The 20,388-nt window shown below is 35.5% G+C and overlaps 1 long non-coding RNA gene across 3 annotated transcripts in view; it reads right to left on the bottom strand.

Annotated features, from left to right (window-relative positions):
* Positions 1-19,944, bottom strand: part of LOC107974308 (uncharacterized) — a 98,266-nt gene extending 78,322 nt beyond the window's left edge. The window contains exons 1-3 of one of the 3 annotated variants that reach the window (XR_008547538.2): positions 19,789-19,924; positions 18,057-18,233; positions 14,389-14,518 (exon numbers count right to left, since the gene is read on the bottom strand). This is a non-coding gene — a long non-coding RNA (uncharacterized LOC107974308). Of the gene's footprint in view, positions 1-14,272; positions 14,519-18,056; positions 18,234-19,788 lie in introns of those variants that run through there. The other 2 variants (XR_001716953.3, XR_010156596.1) reach the window with 2 other exon arrangements.
* Positions 19,945-20,388: the final 444 nt, after the last annotated feature.

The following is a 20,388-nucleotide window of genomic DNA, read 5'->3' as shown; positions in this document are numbered from 1 at the left end:
CAGTGAACATTTGTGTGCATGTGTCTTTTGGCAGAATGATTCATCTTCTTCTGGATATATACCCAGTAATGGGATTGTTGAGTTGATTGGTAGTTCTGCTTTTAGCTCTTTGAGGAATTGCCATACTGCTTTCCACAATAGTTGAACTAATTTACACTCCCACCAACAGTATGTAAGTGTTTCTTTCTCCACAACCTCACCAGTATCTCTTATTTTTTGACTTTTTAGTAATAGCCATTGTGGCTGATGTGAGATGGTACCTCATAATGGTTTTGATTTATAATTCTCTAATGATCATGCTACTGAGTTTTTTTTATGCGCTTGTTGGCTGAAAGTATGTCTTTTTATGAGAAGTGTCTGTTCATGTCATTTGCCCACTTTTTAATGTAGTTATTTTTCTCTTGTAAAACTAAGTTACTTATAGATGCTGGATATTAGATCTTTGTTGAATGCATAGTTTGCAAATATTTTCTCTCATTCTAGAAGATGCCTGTTTACTCTGTTGATACTTTCTTTTGCAGTGCAGAAGTTCTTAAGTTTAATTATATCCCATTTGTCAATTTTTGCTTTTGTTGCAATTGTTTTTCATGTTTTTGTCATGAAATCTTTGCCCAGTCTTATGCCCAGGATGGTATTTCCTAGGTTGTCTTCCAGGGATTTTATAGTTTTGGGTTTTGCATTTAAGTCTTTAATCCATCTTGAGTTGATTTTTGTGTATGTTGTAAGGAAGGGGTCTAAGTTCAATCTTCTGCATATGGCTAGTGAGTTATCCCAGCACCATTTATTGAACAGGGAGTCTTTTCCCTATTGTTTGTTTTTGTCAGCATTGTTCAAGATCAGATGGTCATAGATGTTTGACCTTATTTCTGGGTTCTCTATTCTGTTCCATTTTTCTATGTGCCTATTTTTGTACCAGTACCATGCTGTTTTGGTTTCTGTAGCCTTGTAGGATAGTTTGAAGTCCGGCAATGTGATGCCTCCAGCTTTGTTCTGTTTGTTTATGATTGCTGTGGCTATTCTGTATCTTTTTGGTTCTATACAAATTTTAGATAGTTTTTTCTAGTTCAGTGAAGAATGTAATTAGTAGTTTCATAGGAATAGCATTAAGTCTGTAAATTTCTTTGGGCAGTGTAGCCATTTTAATGATATTGATCCTTCCTATTTATGAGCAGGGGATGTATTTCTGTTTGTTTGTGTCTTCTCCGATTGGAGCAGTGTTTTGTAATTCTCTTTGTAGAGATCTTTTGTAGAGATCTTTTACCTCCCTGGCTAGCTGTATTCCTCAAAATTTTATTCTTTTTGTGGAAATTGTGAATGGGATTGCCTTTCTGATTTGGCTCTCAATTTGGCTGTTGTTGGTGTATAAGAATGCCAGTGATTTTTGTACATTGATTTTGTATCCTGCCACTTTGCTGAAGTTGTTTATCAGCTGGAGGAGTTTTTGGGCTGAGACTATGGGGTGTTCTAGATATAAAATTATGTCATTTGCAAACAAAGATAGATAGTTTGACTTTCTTCCTATTTGGATGCACTTTCTTTTTTTCTCTTGCCTGATTGCTGTGTCTAGGACTTCCAATACTATGTTGAATAGAAGTGGTGAGAAAGGACATTCTACTTCATTTTCAAAAACAGATTGTAAGTGAATTTGGCCTGTGGGTCACAGCTGGCTCATTCCTGAATAAATTATTGATAAGTGGTCATTGATTATCTGCTGTTATTCAACATATCAGTAGAACCACTTTATATCTATGAACAAGTAAATATCTAAAAATGCAACACATATTAACTAATGTATTTTTTTTAAGAAAATTGCTTATTTTATTGGCACTGTCACATGCATTGGTGTCTCTGCCTATCTCTTTTTCTCAATCTTATTTCTGGATTCTGAATAAAGAAACAAATAAGCTGCAAAAACTTAAAAATATGTAATATGTAGGTTAGGTGGCTTTCAAAATGTTTTGTTAGACCCAAAATAGTAATGCCTTTTGCAGCATGACCTAGTATTAACTTACGTACACGCACATATATGCGCATGCATGTGTGTTAAACTCTGATCTATTCTATTTCATTTCATGCCATTGCATTATATTCTTTTCCCAGCAAAGGTAACATAAAACTAGGCTCACTAAAATAATTTCATGATATACTATTGCATTATAAACTATAGTTTAGGAAATTAAGATGAGGCATAAGGATCCAGAAACTCACGGGATAGATCTTTAGAGGATTCCTATCCCACAGACATCTTTTCCCATAACATTGCAATACAATTGCCAGGTTCCTGTACCTGCTGCACAACAATAGACCAATACACTGAGAAAACAAAGTTTGCAGAAGAGAAAGAGTTTAATAATAGCCAGGCCACTAAGTGAACAGAATCCTCAAGCCCTAGGGTTTTTAAGGGGATTATGGAGGGTGAAGGCCTGGAAAATTGGAGTCATTGATTGGTTGGGACAAAGGAGATGAAATCATTAGGATGTGAAAACTGCATTTCTTGCCACATAGCAAGAAGGAATGAAGAAGCACAAGTGGAAACTCCTGATAAATCCATCAGATCTTGTGAGACTTATCCACTAACATGAGAATAGCATGAGAAAGACTGGCCCTCATGATTCAACAACCTCCCCTAGAGACCCTCTTACAACATGTGGGAATTCTGGGAGATACAATTCAAGATGACATTTGGGTGGTGACACAGCCAAACCATATCATTCTGCCCCTGCCCGCCCCCGCAAATCTCATGTCCTCACATTTCAAAATCAATCATGCCTTTCCAACAGTCCCACAAAGTCTTAACTCATTTCAGCATTAACCCAAACATCTACAGTCCGAAGTCTCATCTGAGAAAAGTCAAGTCCCTTCCACATATAAGCCTGTAAAATTGAAAGCAAGCTAGTTACTTCCTAGATGCAATGGGCATACAGGTATTGGGTAAATATAGCTATTCCAAATGGGAGAAATTGGCCAAAACAAATGGGTTATAGGGTCCATGCAAGCCTGAAATCCAGCAGGGCAGTCAAATTTTAAAGCTCCGAAATGATCTCCTTTGATTCTAGGTCTCATATTCAGGTCACGCTGATACAAATGGTGGGTTCCCATGGTCTTGGGCAGCTCTGCCCCTGGGCTTTGCAGGGACAGTCTCCCTCCTGGCTGATTTCACAGTCTGGCATTGAGTGTCTGTAGCTTCTCAGGAGGCCGAGGCAGGGGAATTGCTTGAACCCCCGGGAGATTGTGTTGAGTGGAGATTATGCCACTGAGCCTAGCCTGGGAGACAGAGTGAGACTCTGTCTCCAAAAAAGGAAAAAAAAAAATTAGACTCCTTGCTACTTATGCAAATTTTTGCAGCCAGCTTGAATTTCCCCTTAAAAATGGATTTTTCTTTTTCTATTGCATTGTCAGGATGCACATTTTTTGAACTTTTATGCTCTGTTTCCATTTTAAAACTAAATGCTTTTTAGAGCACCCAAGTCACCTTTTGAATGCTTTGCTGCTTAGAAATTTCCTCTGCCAGATACTCTAAATCATCTCTCTCAAGTTCAAAGTTCTACAAATCTCTAGGGCAGGAGCAAAATGCTTCTAGTTTCTTTGCTAAAACATAACAAGAGTCACCTTTGTTCCAGTTCCCAACAAGTTCCTCATCTCCATCTGAGACTACCTCAGCCTGCGCCTTATTGTTCATATTACTATCAGCATTTTTGTCAAAGCCATTCAACAAGTCTCTAGGAGGTTCCAAACTTTCCCACATTTTCCTGTCTTCTTCTGAGCCCTCCAAACTGTTCCAAACTCTGCCTGTTACCCAGTTCCAAAGTCGCTTCCACATTTTCAGGTATCTTTTCAGCAATGCCCCACTCTACTGGTACCAATTTACTGTATTAGTTCTTTTTCATGCTTTTGATAAAGACATACTCGAAACTGGGAACAAAAAAAAGGTTTAATTGGACTTACAGTTCCACATGGCTGGAGAGACCTCAGAATCATGGCGGTAGGTGAAAGGCACTTCTTACAGGGTGATGGCATGAGAAAAATGAGGAAGAAGCAAAAGCGGAAATGCCTGATAAACCCATCAGATCTTGTGAGACTTATTCACTATCATGAGAATAGCACAGAAAAGAGCAGCCCCCATGACTCAATTACCTCCCCCTGATTCCCTCCCACAACATGTAGGAATTCTGGGAGATACAGCTGAAGTTAAGATCTGGGTGTGGACACAGCCAAACCATATCAAAGCCATTTGTGGAATCCTTAAGGAATTCAAGCCTTTTTGTGCTCTACTTTGAAATATAGAACTGATTCTCACTTGATGTCAGAAATGCTACCTCTATTAATAAGTTGACAACTGTTCCAAAATACTTTTGGAGAACATTTTTGAGTTGGAGAAATAGACTAGAATAGAAACATAAACAAAATAAAAAGTAGAAAATAAGCCATTTTTTTAAAGTCTATTTTTTGCCTAGTGACAACAATACATTAGGCAGCAAATTTGTTTCTTTTAAGCAATCTTTAGTCAAATGCTTTTTTTCAAAATTTTTAAAGTTTCTTTCTCAGAGCTTTTTGGGGGTTACAGAGAAATTAAAGCAAGTCCAGAAAGTCACATTTACTCTGCCCCAGACCCCATTCCCTCTGTCCTCAACAGTTTTTGTTATTAATATCTTGCATTGATGTGAAACATTTGTTACAATTGATGAGCTAATATTGATATATTATAATTAACTAAAGTCAGTAGTTTATATTAGGACTCACTTTTGTGTTTTACAGTTCAATAGCTTTTGACAAATGCTTAATATCATGCATCCATTATTACAGCATAGCAGAGAATGGTTCCACTGCTATAAAAATGTCCTATGCTCTGCCTATTCATCCTTTCCTTTCTTCCTTTCCTAACCCCTGGCAACTACTGATGTTTTTACTGTCTGTGTAGTTTTGTGTTTTCCAATATGTCATATAGTTAGAATTGTATTGTATGTAGTCTTTTCATACTGATTTCTCTTACTGAGAAATATGTATTTAAGGTTCATCCATGTTTTTTCATGGCTTGATAGCTCATTTACATTTATTACAAAATAAGATTCTATTTACCATAATTTATTCATTTACCTACTGCAGGACATCCTGGTTGCATCCAAATTTGGCAACTGTGAATAAAACTCACATTAAAAATTGTGTGCGGGTTTTGTATGGATGCAAGAGTTCAACTCACTTGGCAAATACATAGCAGTATGATTGCTGATTATATGCTAAAACCATATTTAGTTTTGAAAAAACTGTCAAACTCTTCAAAAGCAGTTGTACCATTTGCATTCCCACCAGCAATGACTGGGAGTTCCTGCTTGTCCACATATTTATCTACATTTGCTGTTTTCAGGGATTTAGATTTTAGTCACCCTAATAGGCATGTAGTGCATGACATTGTTTTAATTCACAATTTCCTAATGACATATGATGTTGAGCATCTTTTCATATGTTAATTTTCCATCTGTGTATACTGTCTGCTGAGGTGATTGCTCAGATCTTTTGCCTACTTTTCAATTGGATTGTTTCTTTTCCTATTGTTGAGTTTTAAAAGTTCGTGCATATTTTGTGTACAAGTCTTTTATCAGATATGTTTTGCAAATATTTTCTCCCAGTCTGTAACTCATCTTTTTATTTCCTTAACAGTGTTCTTCTCAGAGTAGTTTTAAATTTTAGTACATTCCAGCTTATTAATTTTTTCTTTCATGAATCCTGCTTTCGATGTTGTATCTAAAATCTCATTGCTAAACTCAAGTTTACCTAAATTTTTTCCGATTTTATCTTTTAGAAGCTCTGTGTATTATCTATAATAGACAATCATATCATCTCTGAATGAAGACAGTTTTATTTCATTCCTTCCTTCTGTGTGTCTTTACCTTTTCTTATCTTATTGCATTAGCTAGGACTTCCAGTATGATGTTGAATAGGAGATGTGAGAAGCATATCCGTGCCTTTTTTTTCCTGATCTTAGGGAAAAATTCTTTAGTTTGTCATAATTAAGTGTGATGTTAGTTGTAGGGTTTTTTTGTTGTTGTTGAGGTTGTTTCGATTTTTTTTTTCTTTTGTAGATACTCTTTATCAAGTTGAGGAAGTTCCCCCCTATTCCTTCTGGAGGCTCCAGAAGAAGAATATATTTCCTTGCTTTTCTTAGCTTCTAGAGGCTTTCTGCATTTCTTGGCATGTGGCCCTTTTCTCCACCTTCCATATGCATCACTCCAACCTCCACTTTCATTGTTATATCTCCTTTATCTGACTTTGATCCTCTTGCCTCCCTCTTAATAAGGTCCCTTGTGATTACATTGGTTCGACGATGATAATCCATATTAATCTCCTAATCGCCAGACCTTTAATTCAATCACATATGCAAAGTCCCTTTGGCCATGTAAGGTAACCAATTTATAACTTCTGGAGATTAGAACCTAGACATCTTTGGGAGGGGGCCTTTATTCTGTCTACCACAGTAACATCCCTTGCTTCTATTTTTTACAATTTAAGCCTGCCTTTCACTTTCCTTTAGATTTACTTAAAATACTACTTACACAGTGACATTTTTCCTGTACCATTTAGTGAGATTTATTTTCCTTTTCCTTTATGGTTTCTTTGCATCATTCTTCTGGCTTTATTATTTATATTAATTTGTATTCACTAAAAGTGTCTTTACCTCTTCTTGTTGTCTTCAGACTCTTTTTTTTCAATTATCTTTCCATTTCATCATTACAATAAAAGCTTAAGAATACTTATTCCTAAACTGAGTGCAGTGGTTTATGCCTGTATCCCAGCACTTTGAGAGGCCAAGGTGGACAGATCATTTGAGTTCAGGAGTTCAAGACCAGCCTGGTCAACATGGTGAAACCCTGTCTCTACTTAAAATACAAAAAGTGAGCCAGGTGTGGTGGCGTGCACCTCTCATCCCAGCTACTTGAGAGACAGAGGCATGAGAATCGCTTGAACCCAGGACGCAAAGGTTGCAGTGAGCCAAGATCACGCCACTGTACTCCAGCCTGGGCAACAGAGTTAGACCCTGTCTCAAAAAAAAATACTTATTCCTACAACAAATATTTGTTTTGCTCCTGTTATATGTCAAGTCCTGTGATAGGAACTAAGATTTTTAGGATAAGCAAAGGAGAAATTTTGTTTTCTTAACAGAGCTTACAAATCACAAAAATGTTTAATTATAATATGACATAAATTTATTGAAGATGAGGTTAAGTGAAATTGCATAGTGCAGCTGAGCTGGTCTGGTGGGGGAGTGGTGGTGGTGGTGGTGGTGGTAGAGGTTAAGAAGAGATTGGAGATTCACAAGGATTTTAAAATGAGACCTGAAGCTTGGAAGATGTTTCCAGCCAAGAAAAAAGCATATACAGAGGGTTTTACAGCAAGAACAAATATTCAAAGAGGTCATATTAGGTCAGAGGAATTGCATATGGAGAAATGGAAAGTACAGTACAGGGTGGGGCTTTAGAGGTAGACAAGGGCTAGATCTTAAGGGATTTTGAGCCATGTTACAAGTTCTTACTGGTAACTGTGGGTTTTAAGCAGTGAACTACTATGGTTTCATGCAGGTTTTAAAAAGATCACTATGATAATTACATTCATTTTAAAACATATTTGATATTTCCTTACAGCTTGATTATATCCCACAATGATTTTTCAAACTACATTGTATATTGCCTTACTAATTAAGATTATTTTTCACGGCCGGGCTTAGTGGCTCACACTTGTAATCGCTACACTTTGGGAGGCCGAGGCGGGCGGATTATGAGGTCAAGAGATGGAGACCATCCTGGCCAACATGGGGAAACCCCATCTTTACTTAAAATAAAAAAATTAGCTGGGTGTGGTAGCATGTGCCTGTAGTCCCAGCTACTTGGGAGGCTGAGGCAGGAGAAACGTTTGAACCCGGGAGGTGGAGGTTGCAGTGAGCAGATATGGCGCCATTGCACTCCAGCCTGGGTGACAGAGCAAGACACCGTCTCAAAAAAAAAAAAAAAAGAGAATGTTTTGTTACTTCCTACAGTCTTTATTTTTGGAAAAATAGTACTTGTTTATTAAGCATACCTTTATGCTTTGGAAAGTTCCTAAATTGGGAATATGCCTGTTATTTCTCCTTCATGTTTCTCCCCACTCACTACCCTCCACACATGTACACAATGTCTGCCTCTCACTCCTCTCTCTCTCTCTCACACACACACCCATTGAGAATCACCTTATTACACTCTAAAGTCTAAACTCATGAGGATCTCATTTCATACTCTCCTATTTAGTATTCGTTTGCTTGTATAGTCTCATACTTCACTGTGGGTTTCTCTATTAGTACTCAATCTCATTGTACTATTTGACACATTTTTTTGTAATATGTCATAAACCTCAGTGTAAGTGTTTATGAGATTTCAACTGCATTATGCTATCTGCCTACATTAAGGTGAAATCGTTATATTTAATTAACTATTGTGTAAATACTTCATCCTATACATTGTCTATACATTGAGAATATATAAGAAATATTTCTTTTACAGCCTTACTACTTCTACCAAATTAAGTTAGTCTTTATCGCACAGATATTGTATATAGTGTTAAATATTGTATTTCTCTTTTAACTTTGTCCTTAGGAAGCTTAAAGTTGTATTTGAAAGCCCGTTCTAGCAACTGTATTGATTGACTAGACAACATTATTGTGTGTGTAACTCTTAACCGAAAGAATTATTATTTTCTTACCATTTTTTTACTTTTCTAAGTATGTGTGACCCACTATTTTAACCATCTTATACTTCATGTGTTTTAGTTTTTTATTGTGAAGTATAACATGCATAAGAAAAGTTATACAAAACAGCTGTCTGAATAATCAATTAGTATTAAACACTTATAACCACCTATGAAGACAAGAATGGCAACATTGTAAGTCCACTAACAACTCCCTGCATAACCAGTCTTATTGATAGTTGTTCCTTTCCATTCCAGGATATACCCAATATCCTGATATTTAACCAAAATTATGATTTGTATGGTAATTAGTTAATTGCTTTTAATTACATTTTTACTTATATAAGTAGAGTCTTTAAGTATGTGTTCTTGTATGTCCTATCAGATTATTTTTCTTCTACCTTAAAAGTTTCCTCTTGTACTTTCTTTTATGTAAGACTACTGCTGGAAGTCTGCTTTTATTTTATAAAAACATATTTTCAAACTTTCCTTGAAGAAAAACATACTGAAAATAAAATTTTAGTTGCAAGTTATTTTTCTACCTTGGAGTAATCATTGGACTATCTTCTGGCTTCCATGTTTTTTATTAATATATTAGCTATCAGTCTCACTGGTGTTCTTTTGAATGTCATCTATTTCTATCCCACTATCCCAGGCAACCACATTTTAGGATTTTTCTCTTTGTATTTATATTTCTGCAGGTCTACTTTGATACATCTTGGAATAAACTTGTTGTGATTGTTGCTATTTATTGAGTTTGAAGTTTTTGGGAAAATATTAGTCTGTGGATTTCAATGCCTTTTGAAAATTCTCAACATTTCTAGATTCAAATGTTGCTTCTCTTCCATTCTTTCTCTCTCTTCTCTTTCTGGATTCCTAAATGTATGTCTTATATTTTGTCTGTATCTTCTATGTCTTGTACCTTGTCTTTTTTCCTTCCTATTTACATTATTTACAATTACTTTCTTTCGTTTTATTATTTAAAATTTTTAAATTAAAATTAAAAATTTTAATTTCAATTTTAATTTACATTTTTTAAATTAAGATGTAATTTCAAAAGCTGTTGTACAAAATAATGCAACACATTTTTTTGGGTACACTTTGCCTGGTTTTTCCAATGGTAACATTTTACAGGACTTTCGTACAATATCACAAAGTATTGGCATTAATAAAATCAACTGACATTATTCAGATTTCCCCAGTTTTACTTGTAATTATTTGTGTGCATCTGTATATATTTATGCTTCTTTTTACATACATTTTTAATCTATATTTCTGTTCTCGAATTCTCTTTGACTTTTTTTATCCTTCAACTATTCTCAAACATTTTTCTTTATTCTAGCCCTGGTTGAACCTGACCATAAATTTCTTAAATCAGATTATTTTTTAGCTGCTCTAATGTTTTATTGATTTTTTTAAAATATACACTGCAAATTTTAATAGTTTTAGTTTCTTGCTAAAAGTTTTACATTTAGCTTTTTTCCATAAAGGAAATGCATAGTTGTTTTTAAATTTTCTATGTCTGGTAGTTCTAATCTCTGGAATACTAGTATATCTGCTTCAGTTATTTCTTGTTTCTACTGTTTCTCATTGATCCTGTCATGTTTTAATGTTTCTGGTTACCTGTATTACATGCTAATGAGGGAGTTTTAAGATTGTAGAAATAATTCCAGGTATTGGATGACACTTTCTTCCTCTGGAGAAAATTTTAGGTTTCCATAGACTGAACCACTAGAAATATGGGATCATCTAGAAGGTGACATCAGCAAGATGGCAGAATAGAAAGTCTCCTGGTTGATTCTTCCCAGAGTAACAATTATTTCACAATCATCCATAGACAAAAGTTCCTTTGTGGGAGTTTTGGGATTCAGGAAGGAGGTTGTGAAACCTTGGTGGATCCCAAGACCTAGGAGGGCCATTTGAGGGGGCAGACTCATGCCTAGGTGGTAGACTTGCTGAGCACTGTCCTGGCTCTAGACCCAGAAAATATCCTTGTCACCCTGAAGACTCATTTGTCCTTGATTCTGCTACCAGAACCATCTACCAAGACATCAGTTACATTCACTTGTGCTTTGGGTGACAGGTCTACTGACCTTCGTCCTGGCACATCAAACTAAAAAGCTTGTACACATCAAAAGAAACAGTCAACAAAATGAAAAAGCAACTTATGGAATGAGGAAAGTATTTGTAAACCATGAGCTGCAGTATCAGTGTGTCTCCTAAAGTTTGTATGTTGGAAACGTAATCCCCAGTGCACCTCTTAACGATGTTGAGAGGTGGGGATTAATAGAAAGTGTATAGATCATGAGGGATTTGCCCTCATGAATAGATTAATGTTATCAGAGGAGTAGATTGACTACAAAAGTGAGTTTTTTTCCTGATTTTCCTCCCCTACTCTTGTCTCTCTCACCCTTCTGCCTTCCACTATGGAATGGTGCAATAAGAAGACCCTTACCAGATGCCAGCATGTTTATATTGGACTTTTCAGCCTCTAGAACTGTGAGAAATACATTTATTTTCTTCACAAATTACCCAGTCTCTGGTATTATGTTATAGCGGCACAAAACAGACTAAGATTGAAAATTGGTGCCGAGAATTGGTGCTGTTACTGTAACAAATAACCAAAGAAAATGGTAGTGGCTTTGAAACTGGGTAATAAATAGAGGCTGAAGTAATTTGGGAGAGCAGGCTAGGAAAAGCCTTGTTTGTTAAGAGTCATTCTGGTAAGAGCTCAGAAGGAAAGAGCTGTAGGGAAAGTCTGGAACCCCTTGGAGATCACTTATGTGATCATGATCAGAATGTTAGTAGAAATGTACTTAAATAATCATCAGAGAAATGCAAATCAAAACCAAAGTGATACATCTTCCATCATCTAGGATAGTTATTATGAAAAAGACAAGAGATGATAAGTGTTGGTGATAGTGCAGAGAAAAGGGAACCCTTCTGCACTGTTGGTGGAAATGTAAATAAGTATAGCCATTACAAAACACAGTATCGAGGTTCCTCAAAAAATTAAAAATAGAAATTCTATAGGATACAGCAGTCCCACTTCCTGGTATATATCTAAAGGAAATAAAATCAGTATCTCAAAGAGATACCTGCATGCCCATGTTCATTGCAGTGTTATTCATAATAGCCAAGATATGGAAACAACCTAAGTGTCCATATGAATGAATGGATAAGAAAAATGTGATATATACAATAACAAAGTCATGGAACCAAGCCAAATGTCCAATAATCATAGCCTGGATTAAGAAAATGTGGCACATATACACCATGGAATACCATGCAGCCATAAAAAATGATGAGTTCATGTCCTTTGTAGGGACATGGATGAAGCTGGAAACCATCATTCTCAGCAAACTATCACAAGGACAAAAAAAACCAAACACCGCATGTTCTCACTCATAGGTGGGAATTGAACAATGAGAACACATGGACCCAGGAAGGGGAACATCACACACTGGGGCCTGTTGTGGGGTGGGGGGAGGGGAGAGGGATAGCATTAGGAGATATACCTAATGTTAAATGATGAGTTAATGGGTGCAGCACACCAACATGGCACATGTATACATATGTAACTAACCTGCACGTTGTACTAGGATTATATGTGATTATATATGATCATTCAGCTAGTACTTTTAAAGATCTAAAGGCTTCCTTTGCCAAAAATAAACTGTAGTTTGTTGTATGTATTTTTGCAAACACTATGCATGACAATAGGTAGCACAGATTACTAGTTAAGGGCAAGATTCTGGGACCAAATAACCTGTCTTCACTATTCACAGGTGGAATGACAGGCAAATTACTTAAATTCTGGGTCCTTTAATGTCCTTATCTAGGAAATAGAATTTGTAATAAATGTATTTACTTCAGAAGGTGTTATGAATTGATATTTATAAAGAAATTAGTGCTTAACACATTGAAGTACAAATATGTTACAGGTAATGTTTATTAAAAATCTTAAAAACATTGTGATAGATAACTTTATGTATCAATCTGGCTGAGCCATGCTGCTCAGATATTTGCTAAAATGTTATTCTGGATGTTACTCATGTTAAATGTAAGATTTCCATTTTAGTCTGTGGACTTTGCATAAAGCAGATTGCCTTCCATAATGTAAACAGACCTAATCCAATCAGTTGAAGGCTTGAATAGAACAAACGATTGACCTCCACTGAGCAAGAGCAAGAGGGAATTCTGCCAGCAAACTGCTTTTGGACTTTAACTGGAACATCAGTTCTTTCTTGGGTCTCCAGGCTGCTGGCCCAGCCTGCAGATTTTAGACTTGCCAGACTTCACAATCAATGTGAGCCAATTTTTTAAATTTCTTAAAATAAAACTCTCTCTCATATATATGTGTGTGTGTGCATGCACATTTTCTATTAGTCTTCTGTCTCTGCAGAGCTCTAACGAATACTTCCACTTTTTTTTCATTATTTTCCTAATAAAGATGACGTACCTGATGACAGGAGGTTTAGCACTATTAAATCCAATACAGCATCTTAATTTTTTATTAGTTTAGACCATGGCTCCAAGCTGTTGTGGAGGGACTTACATCTTTCTATTGATAATAATGTGGCAGAGCAACTATGAAGGTGGTATTATGATGCCTAACATATAGTGTCATATGTTATATAGGCACCCTTCCTCTGGAACGTGGGTGGGACCCATGACTTGCTCCTAACCAACTAAATACATAAAAGGTGGTAGGATGTGTGTGATTACGTGCATGTGATTATTTTACATAAGCCCAAAGTGCCTGTCTATCGGCCTCTCTCTCTCCCTTGCTGTCTGTGAGAAAGCAAATGGCTACACAGGGGACTCTCACATGGTAAAGAACTACTGGTATCCTCTAGGAGGTAAAGTCTGCCCCAGCCAACAGCCAGCAAACACACTGAACCTCTCAGTCCTATAACTACATGGAACTAAATGCTGCTAACAACCACATAAGAGAGGAAGCAGATTTTTACCCAATTGAACCTCCAGATGAGAATCCAGTCCTGGCTGACACTTTGCAGCATGGCAGAGGGCTCAGATAAATAAAGCATGCCTGGACTCCAGATCCACAGAAACTGAGAGATAATTAATGTGTGCTGTTTTAAGCTGCTAAATTTGTGATAATATTATTGTATAACAATAAATAATCAAATAACATATTTATTATTATATAACTTCTATAAGAAAGATTACGTATCTTTGGAATCATGGCATATTTACTTCATTTTACATAATTCAAGTCATCTATATTTCTCAATGGCTTTAACTTATATTCCTGGAGGATCCTTAAATCCTGGATTTCCTCTATGGCCCTTTCTCTAACGTATCGATATCACTATACCTAAAAAATGAAATAAGTTAGAGGAAGAGGACATGAGGGAAGAGGAACAGGAGCATTAGGTGCTTTGTGTCCTGTGCCAGTTTCTATCATGCTACTTGCTACTTTGTGCTGAGTTTATCAGTTCCTAAATTTTTCCATAGACTACAATGTGGTGGAGACCAGATGAGATGTTGTAGCCATCTTTTTATCCTGAATTACCAAGAACACAGTAGGTATTTGTTTAATGCATGTAAATCAAATGGAAATATTTAATTCAGTTGAAAATGTTACATGAAGAATATTTGCTTACACTTAATGCAGGGAACTAAAATATTTCAAACAGAAAAATGGAATTTTACCAAGAAGAGTTTGGACATTTGCTCTCCTTTTCATTGTCATAGTAACAATGTACTTTTTAGGGTGTCATAATATCCACCAGTTTTCCACTTTGCTGTCTTTAAAAATAGGAAAAAAGCACACTGATCATCTCTAAAGAAAAGGAAATAAATAAGGTCATTATTAAATGTAATTTAAAATAATACAAGCAATCATTTTAACTGGGTGTTAGTACATCTACAAATAGTAAACAATATATAGTATATATAGTATAATAGCATTTGTCTTAAAACACACAGGAAAATTCATGAAATCTCATAGGTGTTAACCACTCAACATGATGATTTTGAGAGTTTGTGACTTCATTTCTGTAGGAAGCCATGGTAACTTAGCTACTAGACTTCCTTTCTGATAGTATCACAAACCTCAGATTATATGTAGATCTCAAGCACTGTTTTCATAATGGCCTGCCTTACTCATTATGCCAGACCACTACAGCTGTTCTCTTCAGAAGGATGTGTCCGCAAAAATTACATTAATTAATGTTAATATGTTTATTACATCTAATTTGCTGTGTATCTGATTTAAAAGGCCATTTTTCATTTTAATAACATACATAAGATCAGGAAGAAGTAAACTGAGTACAAGTAATAAAATGACATCATTTTATTTTAAAATGAGAAAAAAACAGAACTTTCCATATGTAGAGTGAAGGAAGGAGATGGAGGTTTGTGAAGTAAGTGTAAGTACATATACATGTGCTCATATGGATACATTATATGTATAATACACAGAGACACACACACATTTATGCACACACATATAAGCTGTGTATACACACATGTAACTGTGCATACATAAAAGTGCAATACATGACATATATGCACATAAAATAATAAACATGTAAATTAGTAGTATGAGACTAACAAATTAAGCATAATCCACATAACAATTATCCACCTCACATTGGGCACGGTGGCTCATGCCTGTAATCCCAGCACTTTGGGAGCCCAAGATGGGTGGAACTACTTGAGGTCAGGAGTTCGAGAGCAGCCTGACCAACATGGTGAAACCCCGTCTCTATGAAAAATACAAAATTAACTGGGCATGGTGGCACATGCGTGTAATCCCAGCTACTTGGGAGGCTGAGGCAGGAGAATTGCTTTAACCTGGGAGGCAGAGTTTGCAGTGAGCCGAGATCCTGCCATTGCACTCCAGTCTGGGCAACAAGAGGAAGACTCCGCCTCAAAAAAAAAAAAAAAAATTATCCACCTTGCTCATAGAGCAAATTTTTTTTTTCTATTTTGGTAAAGAACAAAGAGAGTAGTTATTATATACTTATTTTGTTTATATTATAATGACAAGTACGTCTTTTCAATAACTTTGTCTCAGATTCATTACCTAAGCAACATAGGGGAGAGAGGAGGCACTATGTGCTAAAAAGCCCAAAGATTATGAAGCCAGGGATAGTGCATTTGACCTTGTGCAAGTTTCACAATTGCTTCATTATATAAAGTATGAATGATGATGATTATTGCCTTCTAGCATTAGTTATTATAAGGATTAACTGAAAAAAACGTTTATATAGTGATCAAAGGATGCTATTCCTTCTGAATTTGAGATGAAGGAACAAACATATTAAGAGTTATTTGAGAGTAAATCATAATCTTTGATATTGCTGTGGTTTTAGTTTAATACCAGTTTTAATACAGATAGAAAAGAGAGATGCCTACGTGATGTGATTTTAACCAAAAATTCTTATCCATGATTTGCAAAAATAGCAATGATAATACGTGAAATTATTATATTATTTAATTTCTTGGTTTCAAGACCATATAGACTCTAATAAATTGATAATTCTTTACATTTGTTTTCTGCCTTAAAATTTACAAGATTTTTTGCATACATTATTTACTTTAAGCTTTAGTCAAACCTATGACTTAGGCATATTAAAGATAATTATTTCATACTTGTAAGCCTGGGCCATGTCAGAACTGAGATATGAACACAATGCTTTTAACCCCAATGGGCATAAGCTGTGGTCTTTCCAGCTAGCTGTGGCTGAGTGAAAATTATATCTAGAAAGATTTTCTTCCGTGAAGAATATGAGGCAAATTAAATCAGTTCCTATCTTCAAAAATATATCCCATGGTAAGTGGACACAGAGAAAGTTGTGATGGGAAACTGCATCAAGAAAATTTCACATTATGAGGCCAAAGTCTAGAGGGAAATGTGAATTGAAATGTTGATTACAACATACTATGCTATCATTAGATTTCCTAGAGCTGAGAGGAGACTAAAGGAGACAAAGTAGATAAAAAGTGTCACTAAGAAACACTTAAAGATACTCTGTGATCTAATCCTAATCCAAACTCATGTTTCTCTTGTCTGACTTGCATTTTGTAATTTAATTATTAATTCAATCATTCATTCAACCAACATTTACTATGTATCAGGCACTGCTCTAGGTACCTGGCACGCAATGGTAACCAAAATGATGAGGAGTCCTACTCCCCATGAAAGTAAAATTGTAGTGGGAAATATTTAAAAAGCTTATGGACCTCCCACAAACTATAATTTTTTTTTTCACTTATGACTCTTCTATCTGTAATGCTTACTAATCTTTTTTTTTTTTTTTTGAGAAGGAGTCTTGCTTGCTCTGTCGCCCAGGCTGGAGTGCAAATGGCGGGATCTCGGCTCACTGCAACCTCTGCCTCCCAGGTTCAAGCCATTCTCCTGCCTCAGCCTCTCGAGTAGCTGGGATTACAGGCCCCTGACACCACACTCAGCTAATTTTTGTATTTTCAGTAGAGACGTGGTTTCAGCATTTTGGTCAAGCTGGTCTCGAACTCCTGACCTCAGATGATCTACCAGTTTATGCCTGTAATCCCAGCACTTTGGGAGTCTTCCTAATCTTTAATATTCTGTTTAATTCTCACATTTTTCAGTTTTTCAAAGTCTTTCTGAATCTTGCAGTCTCATCATGGCCTCATATCTTATGTGCCTATATATGCCTCTACTATTACACTTAACATATTTCTTTACCTTTTTTACTGTTCTTACTTAAGGACAGGACTGAGTCTGCTTTGTATGCATATCCATGGCAATCCAAGGCCTTACACACATGCATAATATAGGTTTGTTGAATGAAATAATAAATTTCATTTGCAAATATATCCAAGAGTTAATTTTACTTTTTCAACATGTTTATCTGTTTTGCTGATTGAATTTTGGTAAATGTTCAGCTCAATTTTTTGGTCCGTGAGTCTTCATTGATCAAATGCCTAGACAGCTGCCAAATGTCTACATCAACATGAAACCCTATAGACTTATTTTTTCCTATTTGTAAAGACCCTTAAAATAGATAAATACATATTTAAAACAATTATGTTAAGATAAACATAAGAAACCATGATATTCACAATTAACATAAGTAGTACTAAATAACTGTTCTATCTATACCTTTAAATTACCTGTGCCATGATAGTAAGACAACTGTTTGTGAATTATATATACTTACATATATGCACATACACATTATACACACACATACAAATTATATATGCATATAGACACACACACAGAGAACTAATGACTGACATTTTTACTACCATTTTCAAAAACTTTGAGCAGCACATTAGCTGAAAGATAATAAAGAACAAATTCCAAACCCATTAGGGAGAAAAATTACCTATGGAGCTGGAGTAGATCTGATATATCCAGCAAAATTGGGGAAGGCAACTTGAATTATGATCCGGAAGACTGACAGTGTGATTGATAGACTTCTGTGAACCCATGGGGCTCGTAGAGGATTTCTTCGTTCTCTGTCTGGAGTCAGAGCAACTGGCATGGTTCTTTCAATCTACAGCTGAAGCCCATGAGAATATATAATGAATTAACATAAAATTTGTTTCTTTTTCTGTCAGTTTTATGATAACAGGAAAAGTACAGTTAGACATATGCATTAAACTGCCAACTTGTATTTAGTAATTATTTATTTTATAATTGTTATTTGTTTACTTATTTGCTATTCTCATCAGCTTAGTGAGTTTTCTTTTATGCTAATGAGCACCATTTAAATAATTGCTCAAGGAACCTGTTATTCTTCACCCTTCTCTTCATAGTTCTTGTTTTAAGAACAAATAGTCCTTTCTTCTTACTAACAGCATACCTGGATTGACTTTGCTGTTCTGTGACTTACCAGTTGGGTTACCTTGGCCAAGTTACTTACCCTCCCTGCCTTTTCTCACTTGTGAAATAAATATCTCCCCTTATTGTTATGAAGATGCAATAATACTGCATGCTAAAAAGCAGAAACTCTTCGAGATACCGTTGTTAGTGTTTCCCAGTCCATGAGTATAGCTCTTTAAGTGACTGTGTTCTCACATTATATATTTGAACCTTAATTTTACACATGAAGAAACATAGTTACCAGCATAGATTCACTGAGCTACTAGAGACAATAATTTAGATTATAACCAGGGTAATCTGGCTCCTATAATTCATAGAATGTTAGATTAATACAGAAGAATAGGTAAAAAGAAAATAAGTTGTGGTGCTTATTACATGCCAGGTCTGTGCCAAGTACTGAATTTTCATTATTTCATATAATCTCCATCACAGTCCTGAAAGGTAGATAATTATTATTTTAAGAGTTAATTTAGGCTCATGAAATTATATAGTTGCCTTTGCTCCACCACCCAATAGGTGGTGAATTTCAGATTAAACTCCAGGCAATAATGACTTTAAAATCTATTATCTTTCTATACTATCATGCTGTCTTCTATGTTTCGAGGACTCTTTCTTAGGCGTAATTTATGCTGATTTTCTCCCTTTAGATTAAGTTTGGTCTGAGGAAATTAAGTAACTTATTCAAGGCAAAGTCAAAACTTGTCTTCTCAAACTTTTAGTTTCATATATGTTCGTTAGTTTTTATTTTAACCTTTGACTTATTGCTTTCTTATAACCACATTTACATATTTCAACAATTTTTCTGTGTCTCTACATCTCTCATTATTTTTAAGCCTACATGTCTTTCAATCAGACTTTATGTCAAGAAGAGATCACTGGGTTCTAAAGCTGACCTCCAGTGCAGTATTTGGCAACATGCAACTCAATGTCTTCATCTCCTTATATTGGCTTCTATTGTGAAGGATGCTAGTGAATGATTTTAAAGTGCTCTGCCAAGTATTAAGTGACAAAAGTGATCATAGCTGCATATGTCTAGCTATGGCCTTAACAGTACCATGCTACTTAAAACTATACATACAAAGAAATATGATGAGTATTTAAAAATATCTATATAGTTTATCCTTTTAGGAGAGTCTACATTTGTCAGAGTCATATTTTTTCAGTTGTCACAATAACAGCACCCCTTTTGTTTTCCTTTTATGCTATTTTTTAAAGTTTGATAAAATATCCACCTTTTCAGATCATTTATTCTTTGGACTGACTGCCTTAAGAATCCTGTAGTTCTTCAAAATGACAGCCAGAAAGTTTGAAATATGTCCCTCTTCTCAGATGTAAGAAGCATAGTTATCATAATGACTGACTTTTAACACAGATGACATCATTGTAACATCATAATGGAACTGAGAATTCTTAGTTCTGTCAAACACAAAAGAAATGTTAGAAAGTTCATAATTTGTAGCAGGCCCAAATGGATAAAACCAAACACATTAAAAACCTTATAACTGAGAATAGGGTGTCTTCAAACAATGGAAAGCAAGTTTTGCTTAGGAATTGTCTGCTGGTGAGTGTGGAAACTATCAGCATTGTTAACTTTTCATAGGCAGCAACACAGGGCTTGCCTCACCGTTCCTGCTATAAAGGCAATTCCTGCAGCATGTTTACCCCTTTCTACCGATCAGTTTCAAGATATATAACTCATCCTCCCATAAACTCTACTAGATAAAATTAGGGTCTCACTCAATGTTACATATACAGTTAATGATAAAATATAAACCAAAACGGTGAGGACTCAGTAAATGCTGTCCTTCCCTCTGCCGTCTATAAAAATATTA

This window comes from Pan troglodytes, chromosome 3 (assembly GCF_028858775.2).
Source record: "Pan troglodytes isolate AG18354 chromosome 3, NHGRI_mPanTro3-v2.0_pri, whole genome shotgun sequence".
Taxonomy (NCBI): domain Eukaryota; kingdom Metazoa; phylum Chordata; class Mammalia; order Primates; family Hominidae; genus Pan; species Pan troglodytes.
The sequence above is the reverse complement of the archived record's forward strand: the minus strand, read 5'-3'. Positions and strand labels throughout refer to the sequence as shown.